Source organism: Oncorhynchus tshawytscha, linkage group LG14 (genome assembly GCF_018296145.1).
Source record: "Oncorhynchus tshawytscha isolate Ot180627B linkage group LG14, Otsh_v2.0, whole genome shotgun sequence".
Lineage (NCBI taxonomy): Eukaryota > Metazoa > Chordata > Actinopteri > Salmoniformes > Salmonidae > Oncorhynchus > Oncorhynchus tshawytscha.
In genome coordinates, this window is record NC_056442.1 from 29,050,188 (window position 1) to 29,063,604 (window position 13,417).

Sequence of the window (13,417 nt, forward strand, 5' to 3'; positions counted from 1 at the left end):
CGTGGCAGGAAAATAAAAGGCAGGGAGGAAAAATGACATCATGGTCTGCAGATCAACAGAGGATGGGAATAAAGCAATAAGGGTTTAGAAAAGGGTAGGCAGAGATGGAGGGATTGTCATGGAAACCAAAACAAAAGCCCAAATAGAGTGAAGGGTTAAGAGAAGGATTAAGAAGGTGAAATATGGACAAGGGGAAAGAGGGAAGGGGACAGAGGGAGCCACACGTTAGATATAGATTGGACATACTGTACATATGGACAGAAATTACCTCAATCAACAGAGAGGGGAACCTTTCATTGCGAAAGTTATTGAGAGTTTGTTAGCCTGAAACTTAAGTCTCTTTCTGCTGGGCTAGCACAGTGGCGTTGTCATCATTTGTCCTGTTATTTCTGCTTGGCTAGAGATGGTACACAACAATAATTAGTCTGCAACGTGTCCGTGTGTGGGTGTGTGTCTGTATCTGAATGTGTGTGTGTGTGTGTTTGTGTGTGTGTTTGTGCGTGTTTGTGTATAAGCGTGTGTGTATGTTTGTGTATAAGTGTGTGTGTGTGTGTGTATAAGAGTGTGTGTGTGTGTATAAGAGTGTGTGTGTGTGCTTGTGCGTGTGTGTGCGTGTGTGCGTCCTATGAGACACTGTGAGGAAGCAGATGGGCCGTGTCTCCTGTTGGAGGCTTCCAGTAGTCAAGGAAGTGTTGTGTTGTTATAGTCTGTTTGTTCTGGATGAGGAGGTTTGTTCTTCATTAGTACACAAGCAGATGTAATATAACATCCCCTTCATTAGAGGTAGAACAACTGTAGCTGAATAATGACACAACCACTTTCTCTCTACGGCTCAGTCCTTCCCTGGCTGTTTGGGGGGGGTAGGGATCCCTGTCTGTGTCCTTCTCCCTCCCTCTCAACCCCCCCTCTCTCTGGGTGTGTCTGTGGAGCTATCTGAAAGACTCATCCATCACAGAGAGGCCAACACTGCAGTGTGTGTGTGTGCTTATATGAGCCCTGGGCCCTAAGGGAACTTGCCACTGGCCTGGAGAGAAGGGGATGTGAAGGTAGGGCTTCTAACATACATAATGCATTATATAGTACATGGAGCAGGGATACAGAATAACACACATTAATACAAATCCAGTCAGGTCCAAATAGAACAACAGAAATACAATAGATACTGTAGATACTATAGAGAAACTCAAACATAAATCACCAATAGCTACCATAGTTAATTATTATCATGATAGGCACACCTATTCACACACTGCTTCTCAGAACCTTGGCATTTGGAGATGTCAAGGTTTCTCCTCTTGATCTATACACTGTATTGGTGTGTGTCGTGTGCACACTCACCCCAGCCCCTATGTATCATTTACAGTCCTAACGGGGCCAGCTAACTGATAGAAAATCACTGGGTTTACCATGGAGGTGCTGCTGTGATGGCCAGCCTATGGGCATCCCTGCTGCGGACGACTCTGCCTACAAGGGATCACCCTCTCTGACATACACACTCTCGGATAAAATAAAGTTAGAAATAAAGTGAGACGCTATTGTGGGCTGGGTTGCTTTGAGTTATATTCGGCATGTGGATTTTTACACACTCAATATGTGACATTACTGACAATGTCACAATGTTTGCAGTGTCCGTAAAAAGCTGCCGTTTGTGTGTGTGTAGCGAGAGCAGGGATCAATGTTTGAGTAAGCATTTCTGCAGTATGTGTGGGAGATCACTCATCTTTCAGATCCCAGTGTCTAAGGGAGTGAAGGCTTATTTCTCTCCCTCCTGTCATCCCTCGCTCTTCAACACACAGGCACATTATACTCCCATCTCTACAGACAGACACGAACAGATGACTCGTTTTATTGGTGTCAGTTGAAGGCACATTTTAAAGGATGAGTAAGTCATTTCAGAAGCTAGCAGATCCATCACTTACCAACAACAGCTGCAAACCCCAATAAAACTACATCCCATTTTGAAGTTCCCTTTCCTTGCTTTGTCTAACCACGCGATCATGAATATAGAAAATACATTTTGTGGGTCAGAGTATATTATCCATTTAGTTTCATAACACAAATGTTTGCTGGCAAGTGTCGCCTGACCAGGCAACTGCAGGGGGGTTGCCTACAACACGTGCCTGGGAGGGAGGCAACGTCTGCATCGTGTGCATCGTGCAACCAATGCTCATTATTCAACACTAGGTTCAGACAGAACAGCTAGCGCGAAAGCTGAAAGTGCTTAGATACTTCTCCCTATTAGCTAAAATAATCTAAATAACTACATGATGGCATTCACTAATCATAAATAATTTTCATATCACAGAAATGTGGGTACATTTGTGAACATCGAACTCATTTATGGCCAGGTACCACAGGCTGCAATGACATTTTTGCATCTACCGATCAATTTTGAGATTTGTTGGTATTTTGGTCCATTAATAATTACATAAAATAAACTGTCACATTTTCTTTTCTTTAGTTTATCACAGTCTACTACCACCATCAACATTTTAATTAATTTTAAGCACTTTAAAATGGACATACAGGGGGGGGTTATCTAGTGATTAGATTTCTAGGTTGGTGGTTTGTGTGGTTCCCAAATAGAGGCAGCTGGTAATCGTTGCCTCTAATTGGGGATCATATTTAGGTAGGTTTTCCCCCCACCTGCATTTGTGGGATATTGATTGTTTGTGTGTTTGGGCACTACGTCCTTACGGTCTTCATAAGTTTTGTTTGGTTAGTTTCACTTAAATATGTGGAACTATACTCACGCTGCTCCTTGGTCTGCTCACCTCCAAGAATGTGACAACTTCACAGGAGAGCCATTTCATGTGCCTTAATAACAGACTTGTATGCCGTCTGTAAATGCAAATAAAATTGTAAAATTACGAACCTAGCTGGCTCACTAGCTAACGTTACGTGTATGATCTTATGCGTATCTTAGAGCCATTTGCTTTGTTAGTTATAGTTAACTAGCTAACATTAAACCTGGCTGGTTGGCTCCCTGCAGATTTATGCAGGGTAGTAACATCATCAGTTGGGATTATGGTTCATTGTTTAGCTAGCTAGCTACATGTCTTAACAAAAGACTCCACTATGCAAGTAACCATTTCAATAGAATGTCACTGCGACAACTGTTGATAGACGTAGCTGGTAAATTCACAGAATAACTGACGAATTTACGAACGCTCAACACCAACTGAATATGGCTGGCGTCAGTCAACGTTGTCAAAAAGCGTAAATTGTTGTCAGCAGTGGGTGGGGCTAAAGCTTAAGAGGGTGTGAACGATTCTATCAACTTTCAAAGCAGAGGGCCCCCCGGGTGGCGCAGTGGTTAAGGGCGCTGTACTGCAGCGCCAGCTGTGCCATCAGAGACTCTGGGTTCGCGCCAAGGCTCTGTCGTAACCGGCCGCGACCGGGAGGTCCGTGGGGCGACGCACAGTTGGCCTAGAGTCGTCCGTGTTAGGGAGGGCTTGGCCGGTAGTGATGTCCTAGTCTCATCGCGCACCAGTGACTCCTGTGGCGTGCCGGGCGCAGTGCGCGCTAACCAAGGTTGCCAGGTGCACAGTGTTTCCTCCGACACATTGGTGTGGCTGGCTTCCGGGTTGGATGCGCGCTGTGTTAAGAAGCAGTGCGGCTTGGTTGGGTTGTGTATCGGAGGACGCGTGACTTTCAACCTTCGTCTTTCCCGAGCCCGTACGGGAGTTGTAGCGATGAGACAAGATAGTAGCTACTAAAACAATTGGATACCACGAAAATTGGGGAGAAAAAGGGGTAAAAATTAAATAAAAATTAAAAAAACTTTCAAAGCAGAATTACTGTCCCATTGTTCAAATGCAGTGTTTGATCTACCATTTGGTAGCTCTTTTATCCAATGTAAAAAAAACACAGTTACACATTTTGCTGCAAAACCGAAATCCAATTCATCCCAAACCATCTCAATTGGGTTGAGGTCGGGTGATTGTGGAGGCCAGGTCATCTGATGCAGCCCTCCATCCCTCTCCTTGGTCAAATAGCCCTTACACAGCCTGGAGGTGTGTTTTGGTCATTGTCCTGTTGAAAAACAAATGATAGGATGGCGTAATCGCTACATGCTGTGGTAGCCATGCTGGTTAAGTGTGCCTTGAATTCTAAATAAATCACTGACAGTGTCACCAGCAAAGCACCCCCACACCATCACACCTCCTCCAAGCTTTACAGTGGGAGCCATACATGCGGAGATCATCCGTTCATCTACTCTGCGTCTCAGAAAGACATTGCGGTTGGAACAAAAAATCTCAAATTTGGACTCATCAGACCAAAGGACAGATCGCCACTGGTCTAATGTCCATTGCTTGTGTTTCTTGGCCCAAGCAAGTCTCTTCTTATTGGTGTCATTTAGTAGTGGTTTCTTTGCAGCAAATCAACCACGAAGGCCTTATTCATGCAGTCCTCTGAACAGTTGATGTTGCAATGTGTCTGTTGCTTGAACTCTGAAGCATTTATTTGGGTTTCAATCTGAGGTGCAGTTAACTCTAATGAACTTATTCTCTGCAGGAGAGATAATTCTGGGTCTTCCTCTTATGTGGCAGTCCTCATGAGAGCCAGTTTCATCATTGTGCTTGATGTTTTTGCAACTGCACATGGAGAAACTTTTTAAAGTTCTTGAAATGTTCCCTATTTACTTATCTTCATGTCTTTCTCTTTGCTTATTTGAGCTATTCTTGCCATAATATGGACTTGGTCTTTTACCAAACAGGGCCGTCTTCTGTATAACAACCCTACCAACACAACTGATTGGCTCAAACGCATTAAGGAAAGAAATTGCACAAGTTAACTTTTAACAAGGCACACCTGTTAATTGAAGTACATTCCTAAAAACCCTAGACTCACCTCATGAAGCTGGTTGAGAGAATGCCAAAAGTGTGCAAAGCTGTCATCAAGGCAAAGGGTGGCAACTTTGAAGAATCTCAAATATAAGATATATTTTGATTTGTTTAACACTTTTTTGGTTACTACATAATACCATACGTGGTATTTCATAGTTTTGATGTCTTCGCTAGTATTCTACAATGTGGAAAGACCCTTGAATGAGTAGGTGTGTTCAAACTTTTGACTGGTACTGTACATCAATCATTTCCAAGCTCACTATTGAATTACACATAATTGAAAAGCTCATTTCATAGAGTGTTACAAACTGGACTATATTTAGTAACTTACTTTGAAGAGATGGTGATTAGGTTTAAATAGCCATTTGGCGTCTAATCGGCGTTTGGTAGTCTAATTTCAGTGTACTTCCCACACACCAATACATTTTTCTCAGCATCAGACCAAATTGTGTGTGGATATGCTTAGATACATTCTCCAGACTTAGGGAATTGTTGATATGTTGTCCATTTTTTATTCTAGATAACATTTTCTTTGGAAAAAAAATTCACAATTTTCTTTTTGTATTTTACAGATAGAAAGATCCAAAAAGGATTTATCTATAATCTGGTCCAGACCGGTCCTGGAGTGTCTTAACAAAATATTTATGCTGACTTCATCCAATGTCCAGAAAATGATATTTGCGTCTACATTCAGCTGGTAAAAGTTGATTGTGATATGATTAAGAGAAAACAATTCCCTATTTGGGTGTGGTGCCTGGACTCTAGCTATTTGCCTATTAGCTTGTTTACTGTCAAGCCCAGCATCTCACTAGCTTCCTGGGCTGTTTCTCACCTTTGTATCCTTTGGACGAATTGAGATGGTGTCACGTTAGTCGTAACGAGGAGACCAAGGCGCAGCGTGGTAAGCATACATAACTCTTTAATGAAAGAGAGACCACTGAACAAACCAACGAACCGTGACGCTATATGGCTAGTGCAGACCAGGAAACTAAACATTGAATAACAACGCACAAAATACCAAAGGAATATGGCTACCTAAATATGGTCCCCAATCAGAGACAACGATAAACAGCTGCCTCTGATTGGGAACCAATCTAGGCAACCATAGACATATAAACCCCTAGACATACGAAAACCCCTAGACATACGAAAACCCCATAGACAATACCAAAAACTAAACAAACCACCCTCATCACACCCTGACCTAACCAAAATAATAAAGAAAACAAAGATAACTAAGGTCAGGGCGTGACAGATGGTGCACATAAAGTAAAGTCTCACATACAGACATTTGTGAACACACACTCATGTACGCGCACACATCAACACACACTCTCTTAAGGTCTATAAAGTGATGCTCCAAATTAGCCATTGATTTTGTGAGAAACCATTGAGGGTTGCTGGGAGATTTATCATGGGCATATGGTAGTGCGAGCAGAGGGGTCATATTTCTCAGGGAAAGGAGGAGGAACAGATGGAAAAAGTGATGGAGGCAGGAGGTCAGAGTTCTGGTATGATATGGAGGATATGTGTGATTATAAGTCTAATAACACTGCTGTATTTAGAGGCTCTGGAGTCTCGACATAGAGGCAGAGATGTACAAGAGTGTGTGTGTGTGTGTGTGTGTGTGTGTGTGTGTGTGTCCCAGTTTTGCTCCATCACTAACCTGTCCCACCCATTCTGAAGATTTATGTATACTATTACAGCTCAGGACCAACACACAAACACTGGCACACACACACACACACACACACACACACACACACACACACACACACACACACACACACACACACACTGGCACACACACGCAGACATGGCACACACACACACACACACACACACACACACACACACACACACACAAAGTCACGTGGATGTGATTAATGTTGGGTATCCGACGGAGACAACATTTAGCTGTTTTTAAGCTAATTTCTTGCAATTCTACACATTTCACCATGGGGCGGAGAGAAAAGGTTTCAGTTTTAAAGCAAATTTCCTGCATTCATTTTGTTTTGCCATTGGGGTGAAAGAAAATGTACTGCAACTCTATACATTTTACCAAGGCTTATGCCGTGTTCTTATGCTATCTGGGTGACTCAAACTTCATCAAAATCAATGGGGGCCCCATGCTATGACATTTTTTACATTTTAGATTCTCTCAGACTGCCTAGTTTTTATTTATGTGATTTTTAGTTCTCAAAGAGGATCTTATTTAAAAACATATATAGGTCCATTATCTTTATCTTTATACTTTCTATCTGGTTTTAATCATTTACGTTTACATAGATTTTTTTGGACCACCCCGAAAATGATGTATACTCATGTAATTATTTTTGGGGAGAGTGGCAGCAATGCTGCTAAATGAATATAGTGGAAACACTGGTGGTAGAAATGAGATGAGATGGTGCTGAAGACGGTCACTTTTTTATAATGTTAAAGGGCAATTCCACCACATATTCATTATATCCAGCACCAAACCAGTGTCTACACACTGTGTGTGACAACAGCTTGTTTCTATGATCTGTGGTCTGTGGCCAATTGTATGCTGCCCTATGGGACTCCCGATCACGGCCAGTTGTGATACAGCCCGGGATCGAACCAGGGTCTGTAGTGACGCATCTAGCACTGAGATGCTGTGCCTTAGACTGCTGAGCCACCGCGCATGCTCTGTTACCTGAGGCTGCACTACACACCTGCACGCATGCATGCATGCACACACACACACACACACACACACACACACACACACACACACACACACACACACACACACACACACACACACACACACACACACACACACACACACACACACACACACACACACACACCAACACTTGCCCTCCATCCTCACTTTTCTACTCCCAATCACAATCATCCTTGTCCTCCCCTGCCTGTTCTGTGTGTCTCTGGGGCTGGGCAGACACATCAGAGCATTGGGGGTTATGTGTGTGTGAACCACATGGGTTTTCCCCATCTCCCACTCAGATCCACTGATACACTGGATACCTATAGCCAGAGAATCCTCTTCCATAATCAGATCCCTGGAGGGGGTGGAGAGAGAGAGAGACCCTCTGGAGGAGTATACTCAAATCAAATCAAATGTATTTATATAGCCCTTCTTACATCAGCTGATATCTCAAAGCGCTGTACAGAAACCCAGCCTAAAACCCCAAACAGCAAGCAATGCAGGTGTAGATGTATACTCTCTCTCCTTCTGCTTTCCCTCTCCTTCTGCTTTCCCTCTCCTTCTGCTCCCCCTCTCCTTCTGATCCCCCTCTCCTTCTGATCCCCCCCCCTCTCCTTCTGCTGCCCCCTCTCCTTCTGCTCCCCCTCTCCTTCTGCTCCCCCTCTCCTTCTGATCCCCCTCTCCTTCTGATCCCCCTCTCCTTCTGATCCCCCTCTCCTTCTGATCCCCTTCTCTCCTTCTGATCCCCCTCTCCTTCTGATCCACCTCTCCTTCTGATCCCCCTCTCCTATTCATTCCCTCCCCTCTTCCCCCTGCCAGTATTACTGTCCATTAACCAAATCACAGAGATGGTCCCCTGTGTTTGTGTGTGTGTGTTTGTGTGTGTATGTGTGTGTGTGTGTTTGACACTGCCCTGTATTAGAGGAGACAGAGAAGGCAGAGGGAAGAGGCCTTTGGAGGACTGAAACTCCAGAGTGGAGAAATAAGGGAGATTTTCCCAAAGCAGAGAAAGAGGAGAAGAAAGAATGAGTAAATCTCTTATCGGGTAAAATAACGAAAGAAAGAAGGCCCTTCCCTTCAATCTCTGTTAAGAAGCAGTGCGGCTTGGTTGGGTTGTGTTTCGGAGGACACGTGACCCTTGACCTTCGTCTCTCCCGAGCGATAGACAATGTAGCGATGAGACAAGACAGTAACTACTAACAACTGGATACCATGAAATTAGGGGGTAAAAAAAAGAAACAGTTATTCTCGTGTCAAAATTGACTATAAAGGATAAATAAGATAAACTTTGGTCATAAAGTCAGTCTCATCTAAGACGGCGTTTGGAACATTCGTGTGTCACAATGGGTAAAAGAAAGTTGGGTTTTGATTTGACGATGTCTATTTGCCCGCTAACATGGGGTAAACAGCTGCGGGGATTGCTCTCTATCCAATAGCATAGACAGTGAGATAGACCTGCCCAGCATCTCTGACTTTGTTTACATAAGAGAACAAATTATCCTTTTTAAACTGGAGAAATACTGCATCAAACATCTTAGTTATATGTAAATTAATCTGTAAATTAATTACAGATTTCTTGAGTTCTCTTAGATTCATTCTGGGGATTTTGAGGAAGTGAACTAGGCTTCCGCGTCCACGGTGTCTCATTGGGGTCAAACATCATTAACCAAACAACGAATCGGTCACGGAACACACCTCCATGACTGAGATCTTGTTTTTCTAATGAGCAACAGAAAAAGACACCTGCCAATCACCGTGTTCAGTGACTCTTTAATAGACATTGTGTAAGTTAGGTTCATATGCGTGTGACCTTGTGTATGTGTGTTTGTGTGTACAGTATGCGTGTGACCTTGTGTATGTGTGTTTGTGTGTACAGTATGCGTGTGACCTTGTGTATGTGTGTTTGTGTGTACAGTATGCGTGTGACCTTGTGTATGTGTGTTTGTGTGTACAGTATGCGTGTGACCTTGTGTATGTGTGTTTGTGTGTACAGTATGCGTGTGACCTTGTGTATGTGTGTTTGTGTGTACAGTATGCGTGTGACCTTGTGTATGTGTGTTTGTGTGTACAGTATGCGTGTGTCTTAAAGTGAATTGGAGGGGGATTTTCTGCTCTTTTAGTGTGTTTATTCTGTATGATTCTTCCTCTCCAAGGCTCAGAGGGGAACGTGATCATCTCAGTGTGTGTGTGTGTGTGTGTGTGTGTGTGTGTGTGTGTGTGTGTGTGTGTGTGTGTGTGTGTGTGTGTGTGTGTGTGTGTGTGTGTGTGTGTGTGTGTGTGTGTGTGTGTGTGTGTGTGTGTGTGTGTGTGTATGTGTGTGTGTGAGTGTATGTGAGTGTGTGTGTGTGTGTGTACTCTAGCAGATAGGGAGATAAACTATACCACTGAAAGCCCTAGAGGAAGCATGGGAGGGAATCTATCTCCAGCTCTCACACAAACACATTTGATCTTCATCCATCCTTTCTATCTCTTCTTTTTGATGTATGAACAAGGGATGAAGCAGAAGAGAGGTCATCCTCTCATTTGCTATGTGTGTCATCTCTTCACCCTCCAAAGGAGAAAAGGAGCAATGAGAGATGAAGGGGTGGAGAGAGAAGAGAAACGATTTCTGATCACACTATGGACAGCCTACTAGCATGTTAATGTGTGTGTGTGTGTTTGTGTGTGAGTGTGTATACAGTGGGGCAAAAAAGTATTTAGTCAGCCACCAATTGTGCAAGTTCTCCCACTTAAAAAGATGAGAGAGGCCTATAATTTTCATCATAGGTACACTTCAACTATGACAGACAAAATGAGGGAAAAAAAAAGGATTTTTAATGAATTTATTTGCAAATTATGGTGGAAAAGAAGTATTTGGTCAATAACAAAAGTTTCTCAATACTTGTTATATACCCTTTGTTGGCAATGACAGAGGTCAAACGTTTTCTGTAAGTCTTCACAAGGTTTTCACACACTGTTGCTGGTATTTTGGCCCATTCCTCCATGCAGATCTCCTCTAGAGCAGTGATGTTTTGGGGCTGTTGCTGGGCAACACGGACTTTCAACTCCCTCCAAAGATTTTCTATGGGGTTGAGATCTGGAGACTGGCTAGGCCACTCCAGGACCTTGAAATGCTTCTTACGAAGCCACTCCTTTGTTGCCCGGGCGGTGTGTTTGGGATCATTGTCATGCTGAAAGACCCAGCCACGTTTCATTTTCACTGCTCTTGCTGATGGAAGGAGGTTTTCATTCAAAATATCACGATACATGGCCCCATTCATTCTTTCCTTTACACGGATCAGTCCTGGTCCCTTTGCAGAAAAACAGCCCTAAAGCATGATGTTTCCACCCCCATGCTTCACAGTAGGTATGGTGTTCTTTCGATGCAACTCAGCATTCTTTGTCCTCCAAACACAACGAGTTGAGTTTTTACCAAAAAGTTATATTTTGGTTTCATCTGACCATATGACATTCTCCCAATCTTCTTCTGGATCATCCAAATGCTCTCTAGCAAACTTCAGTAGGGCCTGGACATGTACTGGCTTAAGCATGGGGACACGTCTGGCACTGCAGGATTTGAGTCCCTGGCGGCGTAGTGTGTTACTGATGGTAGGCTTTGTTACTTTGGTCCCAGCTCTCTGCAGGTCATTCACTAGGTCCCCCAGTGTGGTTCTGGGATTTTTGCTCACCGTTCTTGTGATCATTTTGACCCCAATGGGTGAGATCTTGCGTTGAGCCCCAGATCGAGGGAGATTATCAGTGGTCTTGTATGTCAAATCAAATCAAATCAAATTTATTTATATAGTACATCAGCTGATATCTCAAAGTGCTGTACAGAAACCCAGCCTAAAACCCCAAACAGCAAGCAATGCAGGTGTAGAAGCACATCTTCCATTTCCTAATAATTGCTCCCACAGTTCATTTCTTCAAACCAAGCTGCTTACCTATTGCAGATTCAGTCTTCCCAGCCTGGTGCAGGTCTACAATTTTGTTTCTGGTGTCCTTTGAAAGCTCTTTGGTCTTGGCCATAGTGGAGTTTGGAGTGTGATTGTTTGAGGTTGTGGACAGGTGTCTTTTATACTGATAACAAGTTCAAACAGGTGCCATTAATACAGGTAACGAGTGGAGGACAGAGGAGCCTCTTAAAGAAGACGTTACAGGTCTGTGAGAGACAGAAATCTTGCTTGTTTGTATGTGACCAAATACTTATTTTCCACCATAATCTGCAAATAAATTCATAAAAAATCCTACAATGTGATTTTCTGGATTTTATTTCCTCATTTTGTCTGACATAGTTGAAGCGTACCTATGATGAAAATTACAGGCCTCTCTCATCTTTTTAAGTGGGAGAACTTGCACAATTGGTGGCTGACTAAATACTTTTTTGCCCCACTGTACATGTGAGTGTGTGCGTGTGTGTACATGTGTGAGTGTGTACACGTGTGAGTGTGTGTATATATTTGTAATTGTGTGTTGAGGAATGACTTCTTAGCCAAGAGGAATCCCATTGCTTTGAAGTTGTGTGTGTATAATGGGCAGTGCGGAGCTTTGAAGCCACTGTGAGATGAGGATATGTAGGTTGAAGTGGATAACATGGAAATGCACTTACTGTGTTTAGGAATTCTATTTGTGTGTATATTTTCACATGTGTATTTTCTCTCTGATGTACACTATGTGTTTAAAGTGGAACTGACATCGTTTTAGCAACATGAAATCCCCAGGAACAATATGACTCTTTTTTTTTTGTAAAAGTTTCTGACAAGCGAGCACTTAGATATGGTCTTTTTCACGTTTTCATACTTCCATAGAATGTTTGGGAATTTCGTCCAGTGAGCCATTTGTGAACATTCCGTGTGTTTGTACAATTAATAGAGACTGCAGTGAATAAAACCTAATAAAACGTGTCGGTCTTGTCCAGGACAGGACTCTACACAGACAGGTGCACCATAGCCAATCAGAGCTACAGTAGGCCTATATGCAAATAACTGAGAGATGCATGCTAACTGTGGATAACAGTTGTTCAAGTTCAGTATACTGTAGCAAGCTGGCAAAGCGATCACATCTTGCTAGCTAACCAAATGACACCGGCTCTCCGAAAGTACTTCGAAACATCACTATTGTATTGACTGTCACACCTTGATCTCTTTCACCTGTCCTTGTGATTGTCTCCACCCCCTCCACGTGTCGCTTATTTTCCCCAGTGTATTTATCCCAGTGTTTCCTGTCTCTCTGTGTCAGTTCGTCTTGTATGTATTTCAAGCCAACCAGCGTTTTTCCCGTTCTCCTGCTTCTATTCTCTTTTGCTAGTCCTCCCGGTTTTTGACCCTTGGCTGTTTTCTGGACTCCATACCCCGCCTGCTTGACCATTCTGCCTGCCCTGACCTCGAGCCTGCCTGCCACTCTGTACGTCTTGGACTCGTGCACGACAATTCACTTGCCTACCCCTTTTGGATTGTTAAATAAATATCAAGACTCAAAACATCTGCCTCCCGTGTCTGCATCTGGGTCTCGCCTTGTGCCCTTATATTGACATTCCCTGCCTTAGTTACATTTGTACGTTTTTGTCCAAAATCTTGAGTCATTGAAACTGAAGTGCATCCTGAGTGGATGGAGGCAGCAAACAATGGACCAGGCCAGCTGGTAGCAATATATTTTGGACTACCAAGAAATGTGTTGGGGAATTCTGCAACAATGCCTTATTCTATGTCATGGAATTTTGAGTCAAACATAACCTATTTTTAAAACCTGGTTGTGTAGCATTAACTGTGAATTTGACACTTTTGCAACGGTGGTGGCTGCTGAAGGGAGGACGGCTCATAATAATGGCTGGAACGGAGCGAATAGAATGGCATCAAACACATGGAAACCATGGAAACCATGTGTTTGATGTATTTAT

General features: G+C 43.2%; 1 protein-coding gene across 1 annotated transcript in view; it reads left to right on the top strand.

Moving 5' to 3' along the window:
- The window catches only part of LOC112266944, a 101,734-nt gene that overhangs the window by 16,191 nt on the left and 72,126 nt on the right, over window positions 1-13,417 (top strand). The window lies entirely within an intron of this gene.